The sequence below is a fragment of the Podarcis muralis genome, chromosome 7 (genome assembly GCF_964188315.1).
Source record: "Podarcis muralis chromosome 7, rPodMur119.hap1.1, whole genome shotgun sequence".
NCBI lineage: Eukaryota > Metazoa > Chordata > Lepidosauria > Squamata > Lacertidae > Podarcis > Podarcis muralis.
Genome location: NC_135661.1, coordinates 46,331,899 through 46,359,885, shown reverse-complemented (window position 1 = coordinate 46,359,885; position 27,987 = coordinate 46,331,899).

Here is a 27,987-nt window from a genome sequence, read left to right as displayed (position 1 = left end):
ATAAACAGATCTATCATCCATAAATATGTTTACTTATCTTTGAAAGTCATCTAAAAACTGGAGGCCATCAACACAACTTACAATGAAAGACTGTTTGTGTGTGTGTTTTATTATCTGTTCCTTCATCTCCTCCACCACCTCCAAAACTAGGATAATGATCATTTGACAAGAATATTGATCGTACTAACAGCATGCTAAGAAAGAAAAAAAGCAGAAGTCAGGACATAAATTTGATTTTTTTAGCAGAGCTAAACCTTAACAAAGCTCTCAGCCTATTTAAGCATGTGAAATTAGCTGAATGAATGAGAGTAACACAGCTGGTGGCTATTGTGGAAGGAAAAGCTCAATTGTTGGTAAGTTCAAACTGTGATGTTAAAGAAATAAACAACACAAAATCTGATGTTTTGGAAAATACTCAAGCCATGCTCAATCTATTTCCTTAAAAGGCATCTATGACTTTAATTATGACAATGGATTACTGGAGGAGGGAATGGAAGAAAGAAATTAAAAATACAGTTTGCATACTAGACATGTTTACTTAAGCCCACGCCTACGGATATGATATATCATGGATAGATGTAGATATAACAAACCAGCATAAAAGCAATTTAATAGTCAGTGACAGCAGAAGCCTCCCGCCCATCACTGCATGGGTCGCCATTACTCATTGGTCCCATAGGATATGAATAAAATGATTTCAACAGAGAAAGCTGACTTCTGAAAGCAATGGTCAACCTTTTAGTGCTCTCCCAACATTGCCAAAAACAACTCCCCGGGATTTACAATTATCAGAGCAGCTCCATTGCATGCCTACGCACAGTATAGATTTTTGCATAATACAAAATACCAACAATGGACAAGCTTCACAGCTTCTCTCCCTTTGTCCCATTTGATATCTAGGTAAAGTCACTGAGGACACAGTTGGTTCTGATTCTGACTGCATCTTTGACATTGCTTGCAGCCCCAGCTATTAGTAGCAATTTGACAAGAATATGCTGTAATCATTTCTCTCTTTTAATGGTACCATTCAAACAGAATTCTGAAGAATAGTACATTAACTCTCTTAGGCATCATGTAAAGAGATTTGTCAAAATTCGATTTGTACAAAATTCTCCTGAAGGGTAAAAAAAAAAAAAAAAAGGTGCAGAGAGAAAAGTTTTTTTACAGCCAAATAAAGCAACTTGATTAATCTCACTTTTCAATCAACCTGTAAAACAAAAAAAAAGACACTTGACTCAAACTGTTGGCAGAGTTAGACACATCTGATCAACTTGTTGGAAATCATTTTTATCAGTGCTGTGATGAATAAGATGAGCTTACCCAGGCAGGGAAAGGAGAGCAATCAGCTTGGTGCTGTTGGAACAAAGCACACTCCTCCCCCCCACCCCCACCCCCACCCATATCAGCACAGCTTGCTCCAGCAAAGAAATAACTGGGAACTTACAAGCTCCTGGATGCTCTTCCGTAGCTGTGCAAGTGCATGCCCCACAACAGGCATCACATATGATGTCAGGGTGGGGCAGGTGAGCATGGTTTAGAGAAAATGACTTCACAGGCCAAATGGGGAGGCCGGGGGGGGGGGATCTGGCCCATGGGCTGCAGGCTCCCCACCTCTGCCTCAGACAAAATGCTAGGTTAATGAAACAGGGCTCTTGTAACTCCAAATAATTCATATATGGACACTTTATAGTGGGATGCATAATGGGGCAGGGAATCACGGCAAAATGCCAAGAAGATAAATAAAGATGGCCTGAGACATTTAGCAGAGCATTCCTATACATGTCTAAAGATAAAGGTAAAGGACCCCTGACAGCTAAGTCCAGTCGCAGACAACTCTGGGGTTGCGGCGCTCATCTCACTTTACAGGCCGAGGGAGCTGGCGTTTGTCTGCAGACAGTTTTTCCAGGTCATGTGGCCAGCATGCCTAAGCCACTTCTGGCACAACAGAACACCAAAATCAGAGCAGCACATGGAAACGCCGTTTACCTTCCCACCAGAGCGGTACCTATTTATCTACTTGCACTTTTGGGCGTGCTTTCAAACTGCTAGGTTGGCAGGAGCAGGGATCGAGCAACGGGAGCTCACCCCGTCACGGGGAATCTAACCACCGACCTTCTGATCGGCACGCCCAAGAGGCTCAGTGGTTTTGGCCACAGCACCACCCGCATCCCCTTATACATGTCTACTCTCATTCAATTCAGTGGGACTTGCTCCACAGCCGAAAACGTAATAACGAGCAACTGCGTAGGATGCTGCTTGCATGCTTTCCCTTATACCGCCACAAGTAATAGGGTGAAAAACTTAGTTTTAAACATGAAAGCTAAACATTCAAAGAGGGGAGTCTTGAGAGGGCTGAGACTCCTGTGGCCAAGGCCCTGAGATCCAGCCTCCAGCTTCAATGAAAATGAAAGGAACCTTTAAGGCTTTGAGTGATGATGATGCCTGAATTTGCTTGTCACACAAACAACTAGCAGTGCATTGCAGTACATATGCTTGTTCTCTGTTATGAAGAACATTCTTGCTCAAATATCACACACTTTCTCCGGCTGGCTTATTTTCAACAATTAAAGTCAGCCCTACTGTTGTGAAATGTCAGCAGTGCAGCCACCCACGCTGGGCATCAACACCTCCTCCTCTTCTGTCTTGTCTCGCTCCTTTAGAGTAAGACACCAGCAACTAGTTCCCCCATTCTCACATTGCTAGAAAGGAAGGGGGAAAGGCAACAGCAAACTCAAACGCTTTTCACATTTGCACTCAGTTTCACTGGCACATGAAGTGTGATAAGCACATTATTGTCAGCAAAGGACATTGCTGTGTCCAAATGTTGAAAGCCACATAGAAGGCCTTTGCCCATCCATGCTTTCAATTTCTGACTGGTGGATCTGACCAAAGTCCAGTTAACTTGTCCTATTAATGCTTCAACCCCCACTAGGAATGGGTAAATCTGTCAATTTCAGTCTCTCTTGGTTTCTCTCCCTGCCTCCCAGTTTTAAATTAAGTTATTCACCATTTGTGTATCAGTTTGCATTTTTAAAAAAGTCTTGAAAATTCATCAGCACATTAGTTTGAATTTCCCCAAATATACGGTAAACCTTTTTGTATGCAATTTGGCCTAATACACACATTTTTGCAGAGCAGTAGCTCCTAACCTAATTTGCTTTTGTATGCTGTTTCTGCTAATATATGCATTTCCATACGCAATTTACCCTAGAATATGGATTTTTGTAATCATTCATTTGCTGAAGAACTGCATTGCAAAATTTGGAGAGGTGTTAATTTCAAGGAATGGGTTTCACCCCCTCCCTGACCCAATCTATAATTTGTAATTGTGTAACCTTTGAAATGGGACTTGGGTGGCACTGTGGTCTAAACCACTGAGCCTAGGGCTTGCTGGTCAGAAGGTAGGCGGTTCGAATCCCCAGAACGGGGTGAGCTCCCGTTGCTCGGTCCCTGCTCCTGCCAACCTAGCAGTTCGAAAGCACGTCAAAGTGCAAGTAGAGAAATAGGTACCGCTCTGGTGGGAAGGTAAACGGCATTTCCGTGCGCTGCTCTGGTTCACCAGAAGCGGCTTAGTCATGCTGGCCATATGACCCGGAAAAACTGTCTGCGGACAAACGTCGGCTCCCTCGGCCAGTAAAGCGAGATGAGTGCTGCAACCCCAGAGTCATTCGCAGCTGGACGTAACTGTCAGGGATCCTTTACCTTTACCTTTTTTAACCTTTGAAAGCATAAATTGCATTCATACCAAGTATAGTGTGGTCTGGTACAATTCCAAAGATGGAAAGAATTGTTGCATTTGTGGTATTCTTACACATGTTATCACTAGCTGCAGCAGTCCTCAGGCAATGATGCATGTGTAAGTGAGGTTCAAGTGCAAAGAAACCACCAAACTCACAGAAAGGCAGACTAGTCAGACTGTTCTCACTCCAGGTATTCCGCTCTCAAAAAGGGCAACTCTCAGTCAAAAAAATCTGACGCACCCAAAGATCCAAAAAAGAAAATAAAAGAAAATAAATAAAGGCAAGCTTAGCCTGTAAAATCAATTATTTATACAAAGTTTCATCTAGGAATATAAATGTCACCAAAAAACATCTATTCCGAAGCAATTATTTTAAAGCAGGGGTGAAAATGGGTAGTAAGATAAACGGCAGGCAACTCAGAGAATTTTCTTTTTTTAAAACCAGACACACAACTACAAAAAGCAACCAAGTGTAATTTATGAAGCAGCCGTCCTATGGGATCAAACCCCATTGAACACAGTGGGACTTACTTTAAAGTAAATATGCATCGGATCAAGCTGCAAGTTTGGGTACCTTGCTGCTTTTCTCAAATTATTCTTTTTTAAAGCCCATTCATTTCTATTCTATGCTACACAAGAGCTATTGCTCAAGCTCTGTTTTGATGGCATGCCATGTTTTCATATGAGGAAGGGAGAAAGCATTTAGCTTCCAGAGAGAAGTCTCAGACTTAAATAACACAAAACCAAAGACACTGTTGGCAGACTTCAGTCAAACAACTGCTGATTATTTTTTTATCACATGACATCTTGGGCTTAAATACTAATTAATTTGCCACCAGAAACCTGCTGTTAATCAGTTGCATTTTAACATACATTCTGAGTGACATTTAAATTATCAACTACACTGGGATTATCTGCACTCTTGCAAATTACCTCTTTATAAAAGTCAGAGTAAACATAATATGTGCAATGGAACCATTATTAATGTCCTGTTTACCCCCTGTGTTGTGCACTAGATTGTGGGATGTCTTTTTAGATTGTTTCAGTCTGCATGTTTCAATCCACAGTTACAGCAGTCAGAAAATGTCCAGGAACTAAGGATGCTAATTTCAACAGAGTGGTTTAACAATCATTCTCCTTTGACTGTAGCTCAATTGTAGCTCTCTGAGTTGAACAGGCGTCTCCTAACAACACTCAGCACCCATAAGAAACTACAGTTCCAAAGATCCTTTGTGAGAAGCCATGACTGTCTGAAGTCGTGTGATACTGGTTTAAATGTTCAGTGCAGATGGGACCTCACAGTCTCCCACCACTGTTGTGTGCCCCCCTGGAGCGGTGCCCACAAGGGAATGCCATGGATGCTTTTCTTGAGATCCCTGCATTGCAGGGGGTTAAACTAGATGACTTCTGGGGTACCCTGAAACTCTATAGTTCTATGTTTCTGTTATTCTATTAATATGGCTCCCAGGCTGGAAAAGGTTCCCCCTACCCCTGCCTTACAAAAGAAAAGTGAAACAAAAGTAGAAAGGCACCAATTTCTTACAGAAAGAAGAAGAAGGCAAAAAGGTGAAAAAAGGTAAGGAAGGCATGGAGCAGAAGCCTGGAGCCAAACTAAAAGAAAGAAAAAAGATCACACTAGGGAGAAAGAACATATTTTTAAAAGTGAGCTCATTCAGCCATAGGTTAATTTCCTTGGGGAGGGGATGGCATAGCACCAGTACTGGATGGATTCCAGAGAAAGTTAAAAATTGTGTCCAAACTCTGCCCTCAGAGGACTGCCAAGGGCACTGACTAGATGCATTTGGAGCTCCACATGTGTATCCATGAGGAAATGTTGACCTTTCATGGTGGGTGCGGGGGGGGGGGGGAGGGGGAGCTCCAGAACTTTCTGCTTTCCATTTGGGCAACTGCAGTTAAGCCTTTTATCATTTTAAAATCTAATCTATGCTTTGTATTTAAAAGTCCTCATTATGATGAATGCATTTGAAAAGGACATAGTCAACCTGTTCAGACAAGCCACTGATGCACAAAAACAGCAGCATTTTCCTGAAATGCAAGAGTTTGCCACTCTTCACAGTGGTGGGGGGACTTTTTTTCAACTTGAAGGCCACATTCCCTCCTGGGCAGCCTTTTAGGGGCTGCATGCCAGTGGCAGGCAGTGGCAGAGTCAAAAGTGGGTGGAGCAATGGATATACATTTTACTTGAGTACATTAGGCTGGATTCTACACACACTGAAAAATATATCTATCCTTCATCCAGGCAAGCCAGAGCCATTATAAGAGTTCAGGGACACATTCTAGCCAGGCAAAAACACTCAAGGAAGGCATGAAGCAAAGCTGGAGAAGGGTGTGTGGCCTGAGGAGAGTCCCGAGGGCCAAATAAATAGTCTTGTCAGGCTGTGTTCAGCCCCCAGGCCTGAGGTTCTCCACCCCTGAAATAACTGAGCTGCCATCACGACTTGTTCCCAAACCAGCTGCAGCTTACGGTATCTTACACACCTCAATTAAAATGATAAACACAGACTGCTGGTGATAAAAAAGAAGTAAATATAAACCAATGCTTCCCACTCTAATTGTATCTAAAATAAACCTTTTTGTAAACCTGATTCCTTTTCTTGTTATTATTTGTAACTCTTCAGAGAGGGTGTAATAGGGGCGGGGGGGGGGGAGCTAAGGTTGACACAATGGAGGGCAGACTAATCAAATCAAAATAGTCACAAATCACCAGCTTTAGCTTGCTAAATTCGGTTTCACACTTAAAGTATTACTTTCATTAAATTCCTCCCACACCCACACACGCCCAGTGGGAGATGCAATCAGCCGGCCAACTCTCATCCTTTCCCCTCTAAAGGGAGAAATTCTAATAGGTTCAGACCTGCTTAGATGGGAATGACTTCAAGGAACTGCCAGCCAATTGCATTTAAAATTGGAAAGAGCCACAAACCACGTACTTTTTCTGATGTTTTCTATTCCTCTTCCTACAATGTGCTTCTCCCTCCCCTTAAACAAAACACTATGTGTATGTGTTTATACAAGCTATTATTTTCTGATTCCTCTACTGTACTTAGCCAAATTATTTTCAAAGTTATCCACCTGACATTTCATTTTAAATAGAAAAGAGGCGTAGGAGGTGTGTGTGTTCTTTTCCCCCCAGTAGTTGTTCCAATTTTTCTTTTTTAGAAAAATCTTACTTAAAAACATCTAGATTATCTCCTCCATTAAAATAAAAACCAGTGCGTGCTGAAATTCTACATTTTCAGTATGAATGTCTCCCACCACCTGAATTAAACCTGAAGTCTTTATCAAGAGCAATAAAAGCACTATTGGTTTTATAGAAATCTGGAGAGTATGGCCAAAAATTCCCTTAAAGGAGGAGTAAGAAGAAACCAAAGCCTTCTGGCAGGGTATCTGGTCCAGACTGCAGGGCTATGCACCCAATCCAGCCGTATCCTGGACTCTGAACTGCACTAGGTTGACCCAGGATTTGATCAAATCTGGTTGCGGCAACCCTGGGTTGCCAAAGATCAGGTGTAGCCCAACAGGTGCTAGACTAGATGGGCTTTTATGAAAGAGCATAAGATGAGCATTTACATAAGAAGTGCCCTGCTGGATCAGGTCAAAGTGATAGTTTCGCCGTTGCTATTAGCTACCTTCAAAGTTATTTTATTGGATCAATTACTGTAATGAAAGAAGTGCCATGGTCAGATCACTTCCTGGTGCAACTGGACTTCTCTGCGACCCATCCCCTCTGCAGGGAGGTGGGACCGATTCGGATGGTCCGCCCCCGCCACTTAATGGATCCAAATGGTTTCCAGAGAGTGGTAGGGGATGCTCTATCCGATGTTGATGGCCTTTCAGCCGATTCCCTGGTGGCCCACTGGAATGTGGAGTTAACCAGGGCTATTGACTGTTTGGCTCCAAAGCGCCCTCTCCGATTGCATGGAGCCTGGACAGCCCCGTGGTTTTCCATGGATCTGAGGGCAATGAACCAATTGTTGAGATGGCTACAGCGCCGGTGGTGGATAACTCATTCCGAATCTGACCGGACACAGGTTAGAGCTCAACGTCGAGCCTACCAAGTGGCGATAGCGACGGCGAAGAGGACTTCCTTCGCCGCCTCTATTGCATCTGCAGAAAACAGCAGCAGGAGACTTTTTCAGGTGGTTCACAATTTAGCAGAACCACCTGCGACATCGGGGCCCAGTACAGGCCACATCATCTCCTGCAATGATTTTGCAAAGTTTTTTGCAGATAAAATCGCTCAGATTCGGGAAGAAGTAGACTCCACCGTGGGAGCAGGGCCAGGGCGGGAGAGTGCTAGAGTCCTGTCTAGTCAAGTTGTGTGGGATCAATTCCAATCTGTTACCTCCGAGGATGTGGACAGGCTGCTTGGACGAGTGAAGCCAACCACCTGTCTCCTGGATCCTTGCCCATCCTGACTTATAAAAGCTAGCCGGGAAGGACTGGGCGATGGGCTTCGTGGGGTGGTGAATGCTTCCCTCTGTGAGGGAGCCTTCCCAGACCCGCTGAAAGAGGCGGTTATTAAACCGCTTCTTAAAAAACCATCTTTAGATGCGGCCACGATGGCCAATTATCGCCCAGTCTCAAATCTTCCATTCTTGGGCAAGGTGATTGAGCGAGTGGTTGCTGAACAACTCCAGGCACGCCTGGAAGAAGCGGACCACTTGGATTCAGGCCTCATCATGGGACTGAAACTGCCTTGGTCGCACTGGTTGATGAGCTCCGGCGGGCTAGGGACAAAGGTGAGAGTTGTTTCCTAGTTCTGCTGGATCTCTCAGCAGCCTTTGATACCATCGACCATAACATCCTTCTGGACCGTCTTGAGGGGCTGGGAGCTGGGGGCACTGTCATACAGTGGTTCCGCTCCTTCCTCCTGGGCCGTGTTCAGAAAGTCGTGGTGGGGGATGAGTGTTCAGACCCCTGGGCTCTCACTTGTGGGGTGCCTCAGGGTTCTGTCCTCTCCCCCATGCTTTTCAACATTTACATGCAGCCACTGGGAGAGATCATCAGGAGGTTTGGGCTGGGTGTTCATCAGTATGCGGATGATACCCAGCTCTACCTCTCTTTTAAATCAGAACCAGTGAAGGCGGTGAAGGTCCTGTGTGAGTGTCTGGAAGCGGTTGGAGGATGGATGGCGGCTAACAGATTGAGGTTGAATCCTGACAAGACAGAAGTACTGTTTTGGGGGGACAGGAGGTGAGCAGGTGTGGAGGATTCCCTGGTCCTGAATGGGGTAACTGTGCCCCTGAAGGACCAGGTGCGCAGCCTGGGAGTCATTTTGGACTCACAGCTGTCCATGGAGGCACAGGTCAAATCTGTATCCAGGGCAGCTGTTTACCAGCTCCATCTGGTACGTAGGCTGAGACCCTATCTGCCTGCAGACTGTCTCGCCAGAGTGGTACATGCTCTGGTTATCTCCCGCTTGGACTACTGCAATGCGCTCTACGTGGGGCTACCTTTGAAGGTGACCCGGAAACTACAACTAATCCAGAATGCGGCAGCTAGACTGGTGACTGGGAGCGGCCGCCGAGACCATATAACACGGTCTTGAAAGACCTACATTGCCTCCCAGTATGTTTCCGAGCACAATTCAAAGTGTTGGTGCTGACCTTTAAAGCCCTAAACGGCCTTGGTCCAGTATATCTGAAGGAGCGTCTCCTCCCCCATTGTTCTGTCCAGCTCCGAGGGCCTTCTGGCGGTTCCCTCACTGCGAGAGGCCAAGTTACAGGGAACCAGGCAGAGGGCCTTCTCGGTAGTGGCGCCCGCCCTGTGGAACACCCTCCCATCAGATGTCAAAGCGATAAACATCTACCTGACATTCAGAAGACATCTGAAGGCAGCCCTGTTCAGGGACGTTTTTAATATGTGACATTTTAGTGTATCTTTCATCTTTGTTGGAAGCCGCCCAGAGTGGCTGGGGAAACCCAGCCAGATGGGCGGGGTACAAATAATAAATTATTATTATTATTATTATTATTATTATTATTATTATTATTATTATTAATGTGCCTGGCTGCCTTTCTAGGCTGTTTGGAAGCTGCAGTTAATTCAGAATATGGCAGCTAGACTTCTAACTTGGGCTGAGTACCATGCCAGACTGTTGCCAGTTGCCATGTGTTTCTGAGTCCGATTAACTATTGTTGTGTGTGTTGTTGTTTTTTTCCCCTTTTGGGTAAGCCACCCTTGGAGTTTCTGGTGCAGAGTGGCATAGGAGACCTCAGTGTCAGAACATCTACTTTGAACACAGAAGGTCCCAGGTTCAGTTCCCGGTATCCTCTGGCAGGCCTGGGCACTCTCCCATCTGAAACCCCAGAGAGCTGGCTGTCATGTTAAGAACTGCTGCAAGCAAAATCCCTAATTTGGGCCTTGTGTAGGGTAGAAAAGAATTTGCTATCCACCACGAAGAATGAACTTCAAGATTTACTGCAGAACAACCTTGAACTAGTTACAAATAAACATTACAAAGATACAAAGTTACACATTGCACTTAAACAAACCAGCCATGTGGTCCAGTCTTCTTTTTTGTCCTTAATGCAGTTCAGTAACCGTTCCTTTCTCTAGTATGCAAGTTTCTTGCTCATCATTACAGCGCTTAGCCACTACTCCTGCTACTGCTACTGCTGCTGGCTCCATCAACAGACAAAGAAGCTGAGCTCTCAGGTTTCATCTTCCTGCTAGGGTTGCTGTATTTCAAAAAGTTAAAACCAGGACACCCCGAAGGTTGTTGAGCTTTCCTCACCCTAAATTTCAGTGCATATAAACATTTACATTTTTTGCATATTAAATATGTATCTTTAACATGCCAGTAAGTGGTCTGTCTCAGTACAAGGCAACTTCCTATGCTCCATATCAATAAACAAAATAATAGGTTTTTAAATAATAAAATAAGTAAAACTGATATGGTATTGTCAGGCTCTGGTGCTACACTCAGCTCTGTTAAATAGCAACTCAAAACAAAAAAGGATGAGAAAGAAAATAGGGTCGCACACCTTTTATTTATGGATGTCATCAAATTATTTTGCTGAATCTCCAGCTCAACCCGGAAGCCTTATAATGCTGAAAAAGAGAAAAGAAACAGCAAAGATATAAAAATGTTCAACTATCCACATAATAGCCTTGAAAAATGTTCAGCTCTAAATATAATTGAAAGTTAAAAGTGAGGTTCTTCAGCAAGCAACACCTGTAGTTCACATACACAGATGTGGAAATCAGTTCTTTTATTTAAAAAACCCCACTCAGATTTAAAATCCTCTTCCATCTCTTAAAGTCCTGAAAATCAGGCTTACGGCTAAGAATAAAACAATGGTACTAAATACCTAGGCAGTTCCAGCTCTGACTTACGCCATGGGTATAATTAAGAGACCTGATGCAGCTATAAATGTGTTTGCTAGATTAACCCACACACTTGTAAGAAAGTTCAGAATTCAGCACCTAAATACCACATTGAATAGGCAATGCATCCCAAGTTGAAGAGGTAAACATATGTGCATTCTTCAAAAGTTGTATATCCAAACTCTGTAACTACTTCAGGCTATCTGATCATCCAGTTGTAAAAGCAGTGGTCAAGGCTGGCCAACACGTCAGTCCCCTGAACCTCAGTAATGAATGCTTCCTGTCTGCTCCAGTAAATAAAACTGGAGAGCCCATACAGACTAGTCTAGATTAAATTAAATCATTTTCATCCTCTTTTTCTGCCTCAAGGACTGACAATGCTCTTTTAAATTTTGGTGGGTTTTTTTTGAGGGGGTTATTGGGTTGTTGCTGCCTTTATTTTGATTATGTATTTTGTGGTTTTATATTTTTATTTTATTCTGTGAAACATCCTGAGACCTGTGGGTATAGGGCAGTCTATAAATTCAATAAATAAATATAAATAAACAAATAAATTTGAAAATGAAAATGAAATAAAGCAATGAGGACATAAGTAAAACATAATCATGACAAAAGCAAAACCTTGTGGCCTAAAGACAACCCCACCCTTAGACCAAAGTCATACAGAAACAAAATTGTTCTCTATAAGTGTCTAAAAAGAGATGGGGGCCCAATAACTCTCCAAGGAGAGTGGATTCTAGAATTATGGTGCCACCAGCGAAAAGGTCCCACCATGGGCACTCACACATTTGATCTCACATAAGAGCAGGACCACAAGCAATGCCTCAGATAGCTTAACTGGTGGGTGGGTAGGCTCAAAAGGGGACAGGAGATACCAGAGGTAACCTGGCCCCGAGCCATGTCCACATAGGAACACAAGAAGCTGCCTTATAATGAGTCAGACCATTGGTCCATCTAGCTCTGTGTTGTCTTCTCTAACTGGCAGGAGCTTTCCTGGACTTCAGACTTGAGATTTCCCCGGCTCTCCATGGAGATGCCACAGGTTGAACCTGGGGCCTTCTGCGTGCAAAGAAGATGCTCTACCACTGAGCTATGGTATTTCCCCATGAAGAAGCCCATTGCACAAATGGCACAGGAAAGAATAGAAGTCTTGGGCAGCTCTAGAGAAGAGCTAGAGAAGCTTTGGCCCAGGGTAAGGCAATGAACCCCTTCATGGATCACTGCCTTGCCGTGGCGAAGGGGCTTGAAGAAACTCAGAGAAGCTATGAACTATGCCGAGCAGGGCACACAAGACGAACAGGTCATAGTGGAGAGTTTTGACCAAACGTGATCCACCTGGAGGAGGAACCGGCAAGCCACTCCAGTATCCTTGCCAAGAAAACTCCATGGACAAAGACAACAGGCATATAAAAGTTATGACGCTGGAAGATGAGCCCCTCAGGTCGGAAGGCGTCCAACATGCTACTGGGGAAGAGCGGAGGGCAAGTACAAGTAGATCCAGAGCTGATGAAGTGGCTGGGCCAAAGCCGAAAGGACGCTCAGTTGCGGATATGCCTGGAAGCGAAAGGAAAGTCCAATGCTGTAAAGAAAAATATTGCATAGGAACCTGGAATGTAAGAACCATGAACCTGGGTAAGTTGGAGGTGGTCAAAAATGAGATGGCAAGAATAAATATTGACATCCTGGGCATCAGTGAACTAAAATGGACGGGAATGGGCGAATTCAGTTCGGATGACCATCACATCTACTACTGTGGGCAAGAAACCCGTAAAAGAAATGGAGTGGCCCTCATAGTCAACAAAAGAGTGGCGAAAGCTGTACTGGGATGCAATCTCAAAAATGATAGAATGATCTCGATACGAATCCAAGGCAGACCTTTTAACATCACAGTAATCCAAGTTTATGCACCAACTACTGGTGCTGAAGAAACTGAAATTGACCAATTCTATGAAGACTTACAACACCTTATAGAAGTGACACCAAAGAAGGATGTTCTTCACATTATAGGGGACTGGAATGCTAAAGTAGGGAATCAAGAGATAAAAGGAACAACTGGCAAGTTTGGCCTTGGAGATCAAAACGAAGCAGGGCAAAGGCTAATAGAGTTCTGTCAAGAGAACAAGCTGGTCATCACAAACACGCTTTTCCAACAACACAAGAGACGACTCTACACATGGACATCACCAGATGGGCAGCATCGAAATCAGATTGATTATATTCTCTGCAGCCAAAGATGGAGAAGCTCTATACAGTCAGCAAAAACAAGACCTGGAGCTGACTGTGGCTCAGATCATCAGCTTCTTATAGCAAAATTCAAGCTTAAACTGAAGAAAGTAGGAAAAACCACTGGGCCGGTAAGATACAATCTAAGTCAAATCCCTTATGAATACACAGTGGAAGTGACGAACAGGTTTAAGGATTTAGATTTGGTGGACAGAGTGCCTGAAGAACTATGGATGGAGGCTCGTAACATTGTACAGGAGGCAGCAACGAAAACCATCCCAATGAAAAGGAAATGCAAGAAAGCAAAGTGGCTGTCCAACGAGGCCTTACAAATAGCGGAGGAGAGAAGGCAAGCAAAATGCGAGGGAGATAGTGAAAGATACAGGAAATTGAATGCAGATTTCCAAAGAACAGCAAGGAGAGACAAGAAGGCCTTCTTAAACGAGCAATGCAAACAAATAGAGGAAAACAACAGAATGGGAAGAACCAGAGATCTGTTCAAGAAAATTGGAGATATGAAAGGAACATTTCGTACAAAGATTACCATAATAAAAGACAAAAGTGGAAAGGACCTAACAGAAGCAGAAGACATCAAGAAGAGGTGGCAAGAATACACAGAGGAACTATACCAGAAAGAAATGGATGCCTCGTACACCCCAGGCAGTGTGGTTGCTGACCTTGAGCCAGACATCCTGGAAAGTGAAGTCAAATGGGCCTTAGAAAGCACTGCAAATAACAAGGCCAGTGGAAGTGATGGTATTCCAGCTGAACTATTTAAAATTTTAAAAGATGATGCTGTTAAGGTGCTACACTCAATATGCCAGCAAATATGGAAAACTCAGCAGTGGCCAGAAGATTGGAGAAGATCAGTCTACATCCCAATCCCAAAGAAGGGCAGTGCCAAAGAATGCTCCAACTACCGCACAATTGCACTCATTTCACACGCTAGCAAGGTTATGCTTAAAATTCTACAAGGAAGGCTCAAGCAGTATGTGGATCGAGAACTCCCAGAAGTGCAAGCTGGATTTAGAAGAGGCAGAGGAACCAGAGACCAAATTGCAAACATGCGCTGGATTATGGAGAAAGCTAGAGAGTTCCAGAAAGACATCTACTTCTGCTTCATTGACTATGCAAAAGCCTTTGACTGTGTCGACCACAGCAAACTATGGCAAGTTCTTAAAGAAATGGGAGTGCCTGATCACCTCATCTGTCTCCTGAGAAATCTCTATGTGGGACAAGAAGCTACAGTTAGAACTGGATATGGAACAACTGATTGGTTCAAAATTGGGAAAGGAGTACGACAAGGCTGTATTTTGTCTCCCTGCTTATTTAATTTATATGCAGAATACATCATGCGAAAGGCTGGGCTGGATGAATCCCAAGCTGGAATTAAGATTGCCGGAAGAAATATCAACAACCTCAGATATGCAGATGACACAACCTTGATGGCAGAAAGTGAGGAGGAATTAAAGAACCTTTTAATGAGGGTGAAAGAGGAGAGCGCAAAATATGGTCTGAAGCTCAATATCAAAAAAACGAAGATCATGGCCACTGGTCCCATCACCTCCTGGCAAATAGAAGGGGAAGAAATGGAGGCAGTGAGAGATTTTACTTTCTTGGGCTCCATGATCACTGCAGATGGTGACAGCAGCCACGAAATTAAAAGACGCCTGCTTCTTGGGAGAAGGGCAATGACAGGCCTAGACAGCATCTTGAGAAGTAGAGATGTCACCTTGCCAACAAAGGTCCGTATAGTTAAAGCCATGGTTTTCCCAGTAGTGATGTATGGAAGTGAGAGCTGGACCATCAAGAAGGCTGATCGCCGAAGAATTGATGCTTTTGAATTATGGTGCTGGAGAAGACTCTTGAGAGTCCCATGGACGGCAAGAAGATCAAATGCATCCATTCTTAAGGAAATCAGACCTGAGTGCTCACTGGAAGGACAGATTGTGAAGCTGAGGCTCCAGTACTTTGGCCACCTCATGAGAAGAGAAGACTCCCTGGAGAAGACACTGATGCTGGGAAAGATGGAGGGCACAAGGAGAAGGGGGCGACAGAGGACGAGATGGTTGGATAGTGTTTTCGAGGTTACCAGCATGAGTTTGACCAAACTGCGGGAGGTAGTGGAGGACAGAGGTGCCTGGCGTGCTCTGGTCCATGGGGTCACGAAGAGTCGGACACGACTAAACGACTAAACAACAACAAAAGGCAATGAATCCAGACTGCCTGTCTTCCTTCCTTCCTTCCTTCCTTCCTGCACTGCAATGAACAGACTAACAGCAAAACCACCCCAAGCTTGAATGGGCTCCATATTTGTTCCTTCTCCAAAGAGTTTAAAATGTAAGTCAGGGGTAGCTGTTGGGGTTCAACTGACCATTACCCATACTGGTAGGCTTATAGGGAATGAAGTCCTACAGCATCCAGGGGGGTCATAGGTAGGCAACCCCTAATCTAAATTTAGACAGTGGGTGGTAGAAGAGAAAGACCAGGGAAGGATGGGAGAGAAGAGGGAATTGATTGCTGCTGACAAATGCAGTTGCATGGATTTAGTTATGGCTACAGATGAGGACTGTGGGACTACATTAACTGAATATGAAATTCCATTGCTCCTACCAAAGACACCCTGTTAACAACATCGCCCGCAGTTGATGTACAGTAATGTAACACTGTGTCAGGTTCCCTGACACGTTTTAAATTAAAATGAAGCAGATAGTTGCTTTGCATAGCAACCCCGATTCTGTTAACAAGCCACATATTGCTCCTGAAACCCAATTGTGTTTTTTTTTTTTTACAAAAAGCAGCCGTGACATTAATTCAAAGTGATTTGTAGGTACAGATGGGCACCTATGTAGATGCAAAGTGAGATAGACGTTGACCTTCCAACATCTCCATCAGATGTAAGCTGCTAACAAACCCACATGGGGTTCAGACATCTTAGGACACACTGATACCGTATGCAGATGTAACTGCACAGATTGTGCCGTGCTCATTCCAATTCAAAACCCAAATTAATTATCACAAATAATACATAAACATACATACCAATTACAAATTGACTAGATTCTTCTCCCAGCTGATGGTGTTGGGTACTGGAAGTAGCCTTAATAGGTAATCCTTTGCCCTGCACCCTGATCATCCAAATTAGGCCCTCTCCACTAGGGATGGGGAGGAATTCAAGTCAGTTTGTATTTAAAGATGATCATGTGCCCTTTCTGAAGCAATATATGAACTGAAACACATTGAACTTTCAACAGCTGCACTTCTCTGAATTCAGAAATGCAGTAATGTATACAAAAAAATGCATGTATTGGGCTGAAATGTGTATTAAAATACATGTCAGTGAAAATAAACACAGTAAAATAAACACAGTAAAAATGTGTTCCAGTAGGGAAATGTGTATTATAATGCTTTAATCATATGTGGTATAATATGCTTTTGAGACCTGTTTTTTTGCTTGCTTGTTTTTGGCTATAACTTGTATCTGGCTCACCAATTAAATTTGATGATGATGATGATGACGATGACAATGATGGCTAGGGAAAATTGCTTTGCAAAAATGTGTACATTGGGAGAAATTTACACTGAAACGCTGCTCCACTTTCATGATGACATTTTTTTAAAAAAAATAAATCACAAATTGATGCATAATTGTGATGCATGAGAATCTAAGAAAAAATAAAATTGACAATAAGTGGGGAAATGAGAGAGGTTTATAAAATTGTGTCTATTTAAAAAAAAATAAAAGATTTATTGTGAGAACTGCAGTTTTTCTCTCTCCCTTATTATTAAAACTTGGAGTCATTCAGTGAAAATGCTTGGCAGTAGATTCAGGACTACTGAAACTTCAGGTTTCAGCTTCAGGAACGACATCTTCGCAAAACAGTTGTAGAAGTCACTTCAGTAAGATATGGTTAGTTAGATGGCTTTCAAATGGTTAGTTAGATGACTTTCAAATGAGGTTAGACTGATGCATGGGGGGGAATCTATTGATGACTGCTAGTTGTGATAGCTAGGAGGGACGTGGGTGGTGCTGTGGTCTAAACCACTGAGCCTAGGGTTTGCCGATCAGAAGGTTGGTGGTTCGATTCCCCGCGACGGGGTGAGCTCCTGTTGCTCGGTCCCAGCTCCTGCCAACCTAGCAGTTCGAAAGCACATCAAAGTGCAAGTAGATAAATAGGTACCACTATGGTGGGAAGGTAAACAGCGTTTCCATGCACAGCTCTGGTTTGCCAGAAGTGGCTTAGTCATGCTGGCCACATAACCTGGAAGCTGCACGCCAGCTCCCTCGGCCAGTAAAGTGAGATGAGTGTCACAACCCCAGAGTCGTCCGTGACTGGACCATTAGGTCCAGTCAGGGGTCCCTTTACCTTTAAGTTGTGATAGCTATTTGTAACCCCAAGGTCCAGAGGCAGTATGCTAATGAATACTAGGGGTGTGCAAAAGTGTTGAACAAATTCTGAAACAAGAAATGAAGCAGAGCTTCTTTGGACAACTTCAGAGCTTATTCAAGACAAAGGGAACTCAAAAGCAATATGAGGCACTACAGAGATTCTAATATTTAAAAAACGTTGCAGAGAGTGTGCCTGCAAAAACAAAAAGCATTTCTTCCCAGGATTGCCATATAAGGAAAATGTACCAGTGGTGGAAAGCAGGAGGGAAAGATCTTTTAGGGCTGACAGGTCCAGCTTTCAGTCAGAGGGATGATTTTTACCAGAGCTCTCCAATCACAGTGCTTTGGGGAAGAAATGGTAAAGTATCACTTTGTTCTTGTCTGTTTTGTGCTCTGCTAGTGGTGCTTGCTTAGGAAATGTTAGCCAATCAAGTCTTTTGGCCTCTGTGCCGCATGCCCACACATTAAAATCAGAGCCACACTTGGTTTCTAAGATGTTTGGTGTCAATTGAGCACAACACAAGCTTGAAAGTGTTCCCCTGCCGCTCATCAAGATCCTGCCCCATCATTCTGATGTTTTCCACCTCTAAATGGCAAGACAGACCTATTTTCAAATCATGGAGATCTCAGCTCATACTTCAAACTGAACGAGTATTGATGGTTCTAGGTTCATCCTGTTCCCTCCTGACCCATTTCCTCCCCATCCTTCAAATACCCCACTGTGCTTTGCAAATGCAGACTTCACAAACAGCTATGAATGAGTTATGACTAATTCACTGCACATAGTGTTGAAAATCTACCCTAGAGCTACGAAATAATAATAAAACCCATGTATAATTGAGAAAGGGTTTAATCACTGAGATGCAAGAATCCACACCATTTAGAAGCTAGAAAATCGTTTGTTTGTTTGTTTGTTTGTTTGTTTGTTTGTTTGTTTGTTTGTAACTTGTGACATGGGGGAACAAAACAAAATCCCCAGTTGGGCAATACCTTTATCAGAAGCAACCAAAATGCTTCTGAATACCAGTTGCTGGAAACCAGAGGAGGGGGGTGCTGTTGCACTCAGGTCCTGCTTGTGGGCATCTGGTTGGTCACTGTAAGGACAGGACGCTAGACTAGATGGGCCACTAACCTGAGCCAGCCAGCTCTTCATACAGAAAAGCCAGTGTGGTATAGTGGTTAAAGCATTGGACTAAGACCTAGGAGACAAGAGTTCTAGGCCCTGCACAACCGTGAAGCTCATTGGGACACCATGGACCAGGCACTGTATCTCAGCCTAACCTACCTCAGAGGGTCAAATGGTTGACATCCATCTGTCTTAGGAGTTAGTGGAAGAGTGAACCTTTGGAGGTGAAGTCAAACCGTTTGAGAGTTACAGCACCTGCTGTGGCTGTAGAGGCCGATGTGGGAGATACATGTTTTGTTGCAGAACAGAGTGGTATGTTTTATGTAGTACCCCTTCGTGAAAGGTTGGGGACCTTTTCCAACCTGAGGGCGACATTCTATTCTGGGCAATCTTCCTGAGGACCACATGCCAGTGGTGGATGGGGCCAGATGCAAAATTTGCTAATAACAGGTGTATTTTCCTACCTTTGTACACTAGGCTACTTTCTACACTCAGATACCTCTCTATATCCTCCATCCGGACAAGCAAGAGTTCAAGGACACATTGTAGCTAGACAAAGCAAGGCAAGTGAAGCGTGGGACTTGGGAAAGTGTGTGTGGCCTCATGAGAGCTTCAAGGGTCAGACAGAGAACTGGAGGGCCACAGTTGACCTCCCCACCCCCAGGACTGAGGTTCTCATCAGGGCGTACTGGCGAATGCCTCTGATGGCAAAATAAGATCTGACTGCTAGTATGGTTGTCTTCCATTTGTGGTTTGAGGGAGGCACTTCTCCTTTACCTCATGCAACAAAGTACCTTGAGCAAGACCTGCTGTTTTCCATTTGGTAACTATTCAACAGTAATTAGTCAGCAATGTTTCTGAGATGCCCACATGGCTCCAAAAGAGGAGGGGGAGCAAAACAGGAGGAAAGAACACAGCCAACACCGTTTCTCATTTTTAATCTCTGCTAATAACAATAAAGTGGAACAACCCAGGGATGCTTAAAAGGATAATATTTGCTTTTCAATTACCATACTGACTGAAGCTACAGAAGTCACTTCACAACACTGGTTGCTCCCAATATTGTCTCTCCAAATACCCACTTGTCAAGGCAGTGGCCTCTTTCTGCATCGTGATGCTTAGAAAACAGAAACTGTAATTAAAACATTTATTAAGCCAAACAGTTCCCTGCCTCCCCAGTCTAGGGCTAGGAGGAAAAGGTGCAGCCTTGCTTTAAGGAGCAGAACAGCCTCAGGCAGGAGGTTTTATGAGGGTGGTGTGTGTGATTGGGCGACTGAAGAAATGAAGTATGCACAGCACAGTAACCTCACTCCCATGCTGGTGCCTCCCTCCGGCTTCATTTATTTTATAATGTACTAAGTGAAGCATTCGGTTTTTGTAGCATTTCTAATTTTCTGAACCCATTCTTAGGTTTTATCGAATCTTGAATGGTGTTTGAAGAGTCCTTAAGAATTCAAAATCATCCCTAGCGGAACAAACATCTAAGTTCAGCAATTATGCACTAAGATATTTCAGGTTATGATTATGCACAGTGCCTCTCTTAGTCCCATAGAAATAAACCTTTTATTGTTGTTTGTAATGTGCTCTTTTAGAACGAAGCTCAAAGAAACTCCACTTCTGCCTTCAGGCATAACTGCAGAGCTTTGAAAAGTTCCTCTAGTTCTTTGGGGAGAGGGAGAAGGATGGAGTTTATCAATTTCATATATTTCTATCTGACAATAAGGCCAAGGGTGAACTCACCAATTTCCCAACCCAAAGGATGGATTAATCCAGGGATAGCCAATATGCTGATGGAGAACAACACCCACGTTGGCTGGGGCTGATGAGAGCTGGAATCCAACAACATCTGAAGGGCAGCACTTTGGCTAGCTCTGGATTAATTCATTCGTTATAAAGGTTTTCTTCCTGACACTGTTGGAACTTCCTTTAATGAAGAACTTAAGAAGTTGTGCATTGGACTATTGATCTAGTGTTGTTGGTTTAGACTTAAGGAAGGTCCAGCATACTCCAACCAAGACCAATCAGATGTCCTTTCGAAGTTCACAAAAATGGCATGATAAATATTCTCAAGGACTTAACAAGCCTTCTAGACACAAATTCATCTGATTACATTTTTGTTTTGGCAGGCTTTCAGCATGACATCTGATTGCTTTTTAGCCTTCCAGTTTGTGGAGAGATAGTGGAGAGGCTACCAGCCTCCACCATGTCCCACTTTCAACCCAGCATGATGCAACACATCTAACCTGGAAGTGGAGCATAACGATAGTGGTACTTCCAGAAATGCTTGCCAGAGCACACTATACCTGCATAAGTGGTAGCTGTAACATGTTGGAATGTCACAAGAGAAGTTATCTGGATGAGGAAACCTTAAAACAGAGTGCTACAGGGTTGACACCCATCAGAAAAGCACAATATTTTTCAAGTGGTTTGGGATGTACAATGCTTTGGACATTTTCTAAGGGAGCACTCAAAGCCCAAGATCCACTGGGATGTGGGGTGTTAGGAATAGTGAATATCTGGCTGAGCCTAGGCTCAGTCATGGTTACACCAGCTAAAGTCTCCCATCCCAGTGTCAATCTTCCATCCTATCTCAGCCAAGGTTGGCATAAGCCCTGAAAAGGGGGTGTGGGGGCTTATCCTTATTCCAAACTCCTTTCAGCTTGGTCACATGACCTATTAACAAGCAGAAGTTACACTGACAAACAGTTTGGTATGGTTTTATAGAGTTTGTTTTCCCTCTACCAGGCTTAGGCATATTATTATTGTTGTTGTTGTTGTTGTTGTTATTATTATTATTATTATTATTATTATTATTATTATTACTACTCCACTCATCTGGCTGGGTTTCCCCAGCCACTCTGGGTGGCTCCCAACAGAATTAAAAGCACAATAAACCATCAAACATTAAAAACTTCCCTAAACAGGGCTGCCTTCAGATGTCTTCTAAAAGTCAGATAGTTGTTTATTTCTTTGACATCTGATGGGAGGGCATTCCACAGGGTGGGCAGCAATACCAAAAAGGCCCTCTGCCTGGTTCTCTGTAACCTCACTTTTTGCAGGGAAGGAACCACCATGTTAGGAATGAGCCAGCTCCCTGTGAAGATTTGCAGCCAACTGCAGAAAGCAGCCAGGAACAGAGTGGGTTAATTTTCACGCAAGATGAACAACAGAGAGAGCTAACTCTCCTGCCCCTTGGAACATCGGTTGATAAGGGAATGACTGCGAGTGGGCTGGAACCCAGCCAAACCTCTTGGGAAGTTCAATCAGGCGGGAACAGAGAAGGAAGTAGTTTGTCACACCAGGAAGAAGATGGAGCTGATCCAATCCCTCCTAAGAGTCGACTAAGGGGCGGGCTGTTAGACTGGAAACAAAGCAAGAGGCGCAAGGTTCACAAATTCAATATCTTCTGTAAAAACCAGAATCAGTCTTCAGAAGGGTCAACCTGATTAATGATGCTGGAAGCTATGTTACAGCCGTCCAAAGCTATCTATTTGTTTTTGCAATAAATTCTCCTTTTTAATTAATGACGTTTACTGTGTTATCAAGCCACGAACTTGAACGCATGACATGCCAGAAGGCCCTCGGAGCTGGACCTCAGTGTCCAGGCTGAATGATGGGAGTGGTTCCTTTAGGCATACTGGGCCAAGGCCATTCAGAAACCTACTGGGAGCCATTGAAAATCCTTTAGGACCGGTGTTATGTGGTCTCGGTGGCCACTCCCAGTCACCAGTCTAGCTGCCGCATTCTGGATTAGTTGCAGTTTCTGGGTCACCTTCAAAGGTATCCCCACGTAGAACGCATTGCAGTAGTCCAAGCAGGAGAGAGCATGCACCACTCTGGCGAGACAATCCACAGGAAGGTACTGTCTCAGCCTGCGTACCAGATGGAGCTGGTAGACAACAGCCCTGGACACAGAATTGACCTGCACCTCCATGGACAGCTGTGAGTCCAAAATGACTCCCAGGTTGTGCACTTGTTCCTTCAGGGGCACAGTTACCCCATTAAGCACCAGGGAGTCCTCTACACCCACTCACCCCCGTCCCCCCCAAAACAGTACTTCTGTCTTGTCAGGATTCAACCTCAATCTGTTAGCCACCATCCCTCCTCCAACTACCTCCAGAAACTCACACAGGACCTTCACAGCAGAAGTAGCCCTACTTCTGAAAAGAGTTTGCTGTAGAAGTAAACTTCTATACCAGCATAATTTACTGCCACATAAATTACACTGGCTTTCTAGGATTTGCAATACTCCGGCTGCTGAGTTCTAGGGGTTGGATCCAATGTCCATTAATTTCAAAGGATTTGTTGTTGTTTAGTCGTTTAGTTGTGTCCAGCTCTTCATGACCCCATGGACCAGAGCACGCCATTCAAAGGATTTACTCGAGAGTAAAACTAACAATGACTACAAAGCTATAAATCTATGCAGATATAATTGCCATGCCAACCTCTTTCAGCCCTGAGAATGCTTACCTGCCATCCATTTGCTATGCTGTGGAAAATCCAGCTTTATGTCATTTTAGATGTTCTTGTGCACCACAGCATTAAAAAGACCCCAAAAAATGTATGGGGGGAAATGTGTGTGCCGTTGATATATGAATCTCATTTTGATTTTCCTGCTAAGAAGATTTTAAAAGTTAAATCCAAAGGGTTATTTGAAACCTAGCTCCTGCATCAAGAGCAGCATGACACGATGAAGGACAAAGCAGAAGTTTTCACCAGGCAGATGCGGCACATATTTCCAGCAATGTCAGTAAATATATATCATAAGATGCTTCTTTAATGCATAGGTTGATTGTCGCTCTCCAGAACAGTCTTGCTTTCATCATTGTAATTTTTATGGGGATTCTGTTACTCTACTTCATTGCCATAATGTTTTATTATTGACATAACTTTGCTACAAAGCACAGTGCTGAGTTTTGCAGACCACAGGGGAGCATTACATTATACAACATCTTCTATCAGCAAATAAATAGGTTTCTTGCAAAACTTGCATTTGTTAATCTTTCTAGGACAGGGTCAAAGCATTAAGTGTGCTTTATTGACTCATTGTGGTTTCCTGACAACAACAACAAAAGATACCCCCAACACTAACACCCACCGCTGAGTCGTCACCCTGCCCCAATGCATGTTTTATACATTTTAAGTTGTCTCTTAACTGTTTCTTATCCATTGTTCCCTTCTCTATTCAGTCTCAGCCATTTTTGTTAACAGTACATGATCTGATATACGTCTACTCTGCTGATACACAGATTGGAATGCAATTATCCATTGGTTTTCACACTTCTCCAGATTTTGCAATGCAGTTCTCAGTTCAAAAAATATACTCAAATAGATAGTACAATGTGCGTTTTAGCTTAAGATGCATACAGATATGTACATTTTGTGGGAAAGGACCACATTAAAAATTAATGCTAATTTTGTGCATTTTTTCTAACTTGCAGATTCATGTGGAAATGGGACAGAAGAGTCATCTGTCCACTCATTCACCACCTACTTTGCTTCTGATTTCTCCCACTCTCATAGTTTCTTTATTCCAAAATTGCCAAAGGATGCCGGGAACTATCTAAGGAACACGAATGAAGAAAACTGCTTCTAGTCACACAAAGGCATTGAAAACTGTATTCAGTGTCGAAAAGGCCTCCAGATGTTACTGGACTTCAGTTCCCATCGCCCCTGGCTATTGGTCATGCAGGCTAAGGCTGATGAGAGTTGGAGTGCATCCCATTAACAAACTTTGGTATGGGAAGTGCTGAGCAAGATGGCCCAACTGGACTGCCTTGGTTCAGCTTCCTGTGTGAGTTTTGTGTTTCACTCCCATGAACAATTATGTTATTCTCACACTGCATGAAAACAGATTGATTTCTTGTCTGTTCAGTGATGCTTTGTGTTATGCTTTGTTTTCTTACTTTCTTGCTTCATCTAAAAATAGATGCTGGGATCTTTCACGTGCTTCAGAGACCTATTTCACCAATTGTTCATCTCTCAGGAGGACAGGAGGGCACGAAAGAGAGTTGCCCCTCTGCACAAAAGGAGCAATGTGCCCTGGAAATGGCAAATAGCAGCTCTTTTCTAGTCTTTTGTCATTCCTGCAGTCTCTTGAAAAAATTCATATCACTATAGTGCTTTGAGAATGTTGCGGAACAGACTGTCCCAATGCTACATCAAAGATCCTCTCCCATTGCTGCCATACATTTATCCTTTCTTTAAGCTTATGTAATATTTAAGAACATTAGGATTTAAGTACTAAGACTGAGCTAAAACAGCCTCCCAGAAATTCTCCATGCTATTTGTTGGCAGGAAAAATGGATTTAACCAAAGATTCTTGTAGAGGGAAGGAAAGTGAAATTATTCAACCATTTTGTCTCAGAACACGCTCTTCTGGGAAAGTCCAGCTTGCTTAATACTGAATTAAACTCTATTGTTCATTGATATTGGTGGATGAAGGAAGCTGCTCCAGAGCCCAGCAACCCCCCCTTGATGCAATCAAAAAACAATGGGAGGATGACATAGGCTATGAAATTAACCCCACCCAATGGACTAGAATGTGGACTAAACCTCCATTTATATTCATATCAGCGAAAAGAAGAGAACTCACTCTGAAAGTCACTTACAGATGGTACGTAACACCATGGAAACTGGTCTGATACATCCAGGAACCTCACCAAAATGCTGGAGAGGCTGTACTTCCACAGGCACATACCTCCGCATGTGTTGGGTATGCCCCAAAATCCATTTTCTGGATAGCAATCATGCAAGGAACAAGCAAATAGCTAAACAGGTACTAGAACTCACCCCAGAACTGGCCCTACTGACCATCTTCTAAGATAACAATGCCCACTCATGCTATAAAGAGCTCATATCCCACCTACTCTCAGCAGCCAGAAACATCATAGCCAGACACTGGAGGGACCTGTCAGGAATAAACAAGGATCACTAGTATCAAGTAGTATGGGAAACAGCCTTACTAGAAAAGCTAACTAATAGACTGAAATTAACACAGGACAAAAGACGAGGATGCCTTCACTCTAGTATGGCTCCCCTTTATCACATACACAGCCCAACAAGACAACAACACGAACCCACCGACAGCATACGAATCAATATGACTAACTTAATCCAACACGTGTGCCCCCCCACACACACAAACAAACAAATCCCACTGCAGCCAACCAAAGACAATCAACCACACTACCAAGGAAACATAACAAAAGAGAACCTACCCAAGTGATGCTGACCCAAACCCCCACACACATACACTAAGTAAAAGAACATAAGCTTTACCACCCCATCCCCTTTCTCCTGTCTCCCGCCCTCTTTCCTTCCCAACCCTATACTGCATATAACACCAGTGTCTCACAATAAATGTAACTGATCTGTAGAAAGCACAACCTGAAGAAAGAGACAATGCATGTGCTTTTGTAAACAAGGAAAATCTTTAATACAAAATAGTTTTTTTTAAAAAAAATACACTAGGGGTTAGCTAAGCCGGTGAATGCAGATCAGTTCCTTGGGGTGAAGTTAAGATCCTAGAAGGGGCTGGGAATGTTTTACTGGTAGTGTAAGACACACACTCCAGGTTCCGCCCAACTTGGGGGGAGGGTCCGGTGCATGTTTGTGATGTCATGGGAGGGGGCCGGCTGTGGCTGTGGGTAGGCCCCACGAGGCCCAACAGCCAAAAGAGTGTCATAGCTGCCAAACAGCTGTGAGTTTTGCCATTCCCTGTGAATCGAGGCATTGTGTTTACTGGGCTGCTATTTCCCCAACTTGCTAAACAGCTGAGCAACTCCAACACAATCAATGGATGCTCACATGTTCAACATTCACCTAAAGATTCACAACATGTCCAAGTTTACTGAATGCAGTCATATTGGCTGAGTGTTAGGAAGCAAAATTTGCAAACTTTTCTGTGTTGAAATAAATCCTCTCTCTCTCTCCTCAGAGAGATCAAACCATTAATAATGAGCTTATACATCAAATATATAAATATTCATAACATCTCCCATGGGTAAAAAGCCAATAAGTTCAGCAATGTGCAGGACACTATTTTCATTTATATTTAGAATATTGTGACTCTTACAGTCCCAGAGTTACAAGTACTTGCATTTTATGATTAGTGGCAGCTATTAAAAGTAGCGCTAACAAAGTATGTTTTGCAGAAATATACCACTCCCACCGGTGTGTAGGCTGAAGCTAAAATATGGAAACCTTTAAAAGCAGGGATAGCAAAAGGTAACAATTTAAACTATTTCCCAGAGGAAGCAAAAATGTACTTTTTCTAATGAAATAACTGGTTGTAGAAGAGAAAACAGGAAAGATACACAGTGATGCTGTAATGATGGTATATATTTATAATTGTTTTCTAATTGCAGGTACAATTTCCTTAGGGATTTTATTTCTGTGAATCTCAGGGCAATCCCTGCCTGATTAGCACCTCCTGGACTAATGACCTTCAGATTTCCTACTTACTTCTTGATCTGCAATATACTTCTGGGCTCAAGAAAGCGCTAACTTCAGTTACAAAATACACTTAGAAATGTCTACATTGAGATTATCTGATTTATATAATGCAACTGATTATGTTGGGTGTCAGAATGTCAGGCCCTCTGGTTCTCAAGTTCTGGCCCTTGGAACTATCCCAAGACCTGGGCACTATCTCCCCAGGCCACACACCCTCACAGACCTTGCTTCACACTCTAAGTGTTTTTGCCTGGCTGGAATGTGCCATTGAACTCTAATAATGCCTCTTGTTTTTTCTGCATTGGAGGACAGAGAAAGGTGTGAGAGAGCATGCGAAGAAATCAGCCTATTGTGCAAAGGTAAATTTTATTCTGATTCCTTTGTTCACTCTAGCATGTGACTCTTGGAGGGTTGCCCAGATGGGAATGTACCCTTTATATGACTAATGCCCCTCCTGTTTTAGAGTATGCACAACACTTATAGTGCATGGAGGCCCATTTCAAATGAGCTGTGGATGATATGCATGCAAAAGGTTCATCTCTGGAATCTCATCTGGAAAAGACTCTTCTCTACAATCCTCATGAACTTCTGCCAGCCAATGCAGACACTGAGCTGGTTGGACCGATAGTCTGGTGCTTCCTGTGCTTGAGATACTAGGCACATGCAATGGCATTTCAGTAAGCTCTTGTTAAAGTTGCT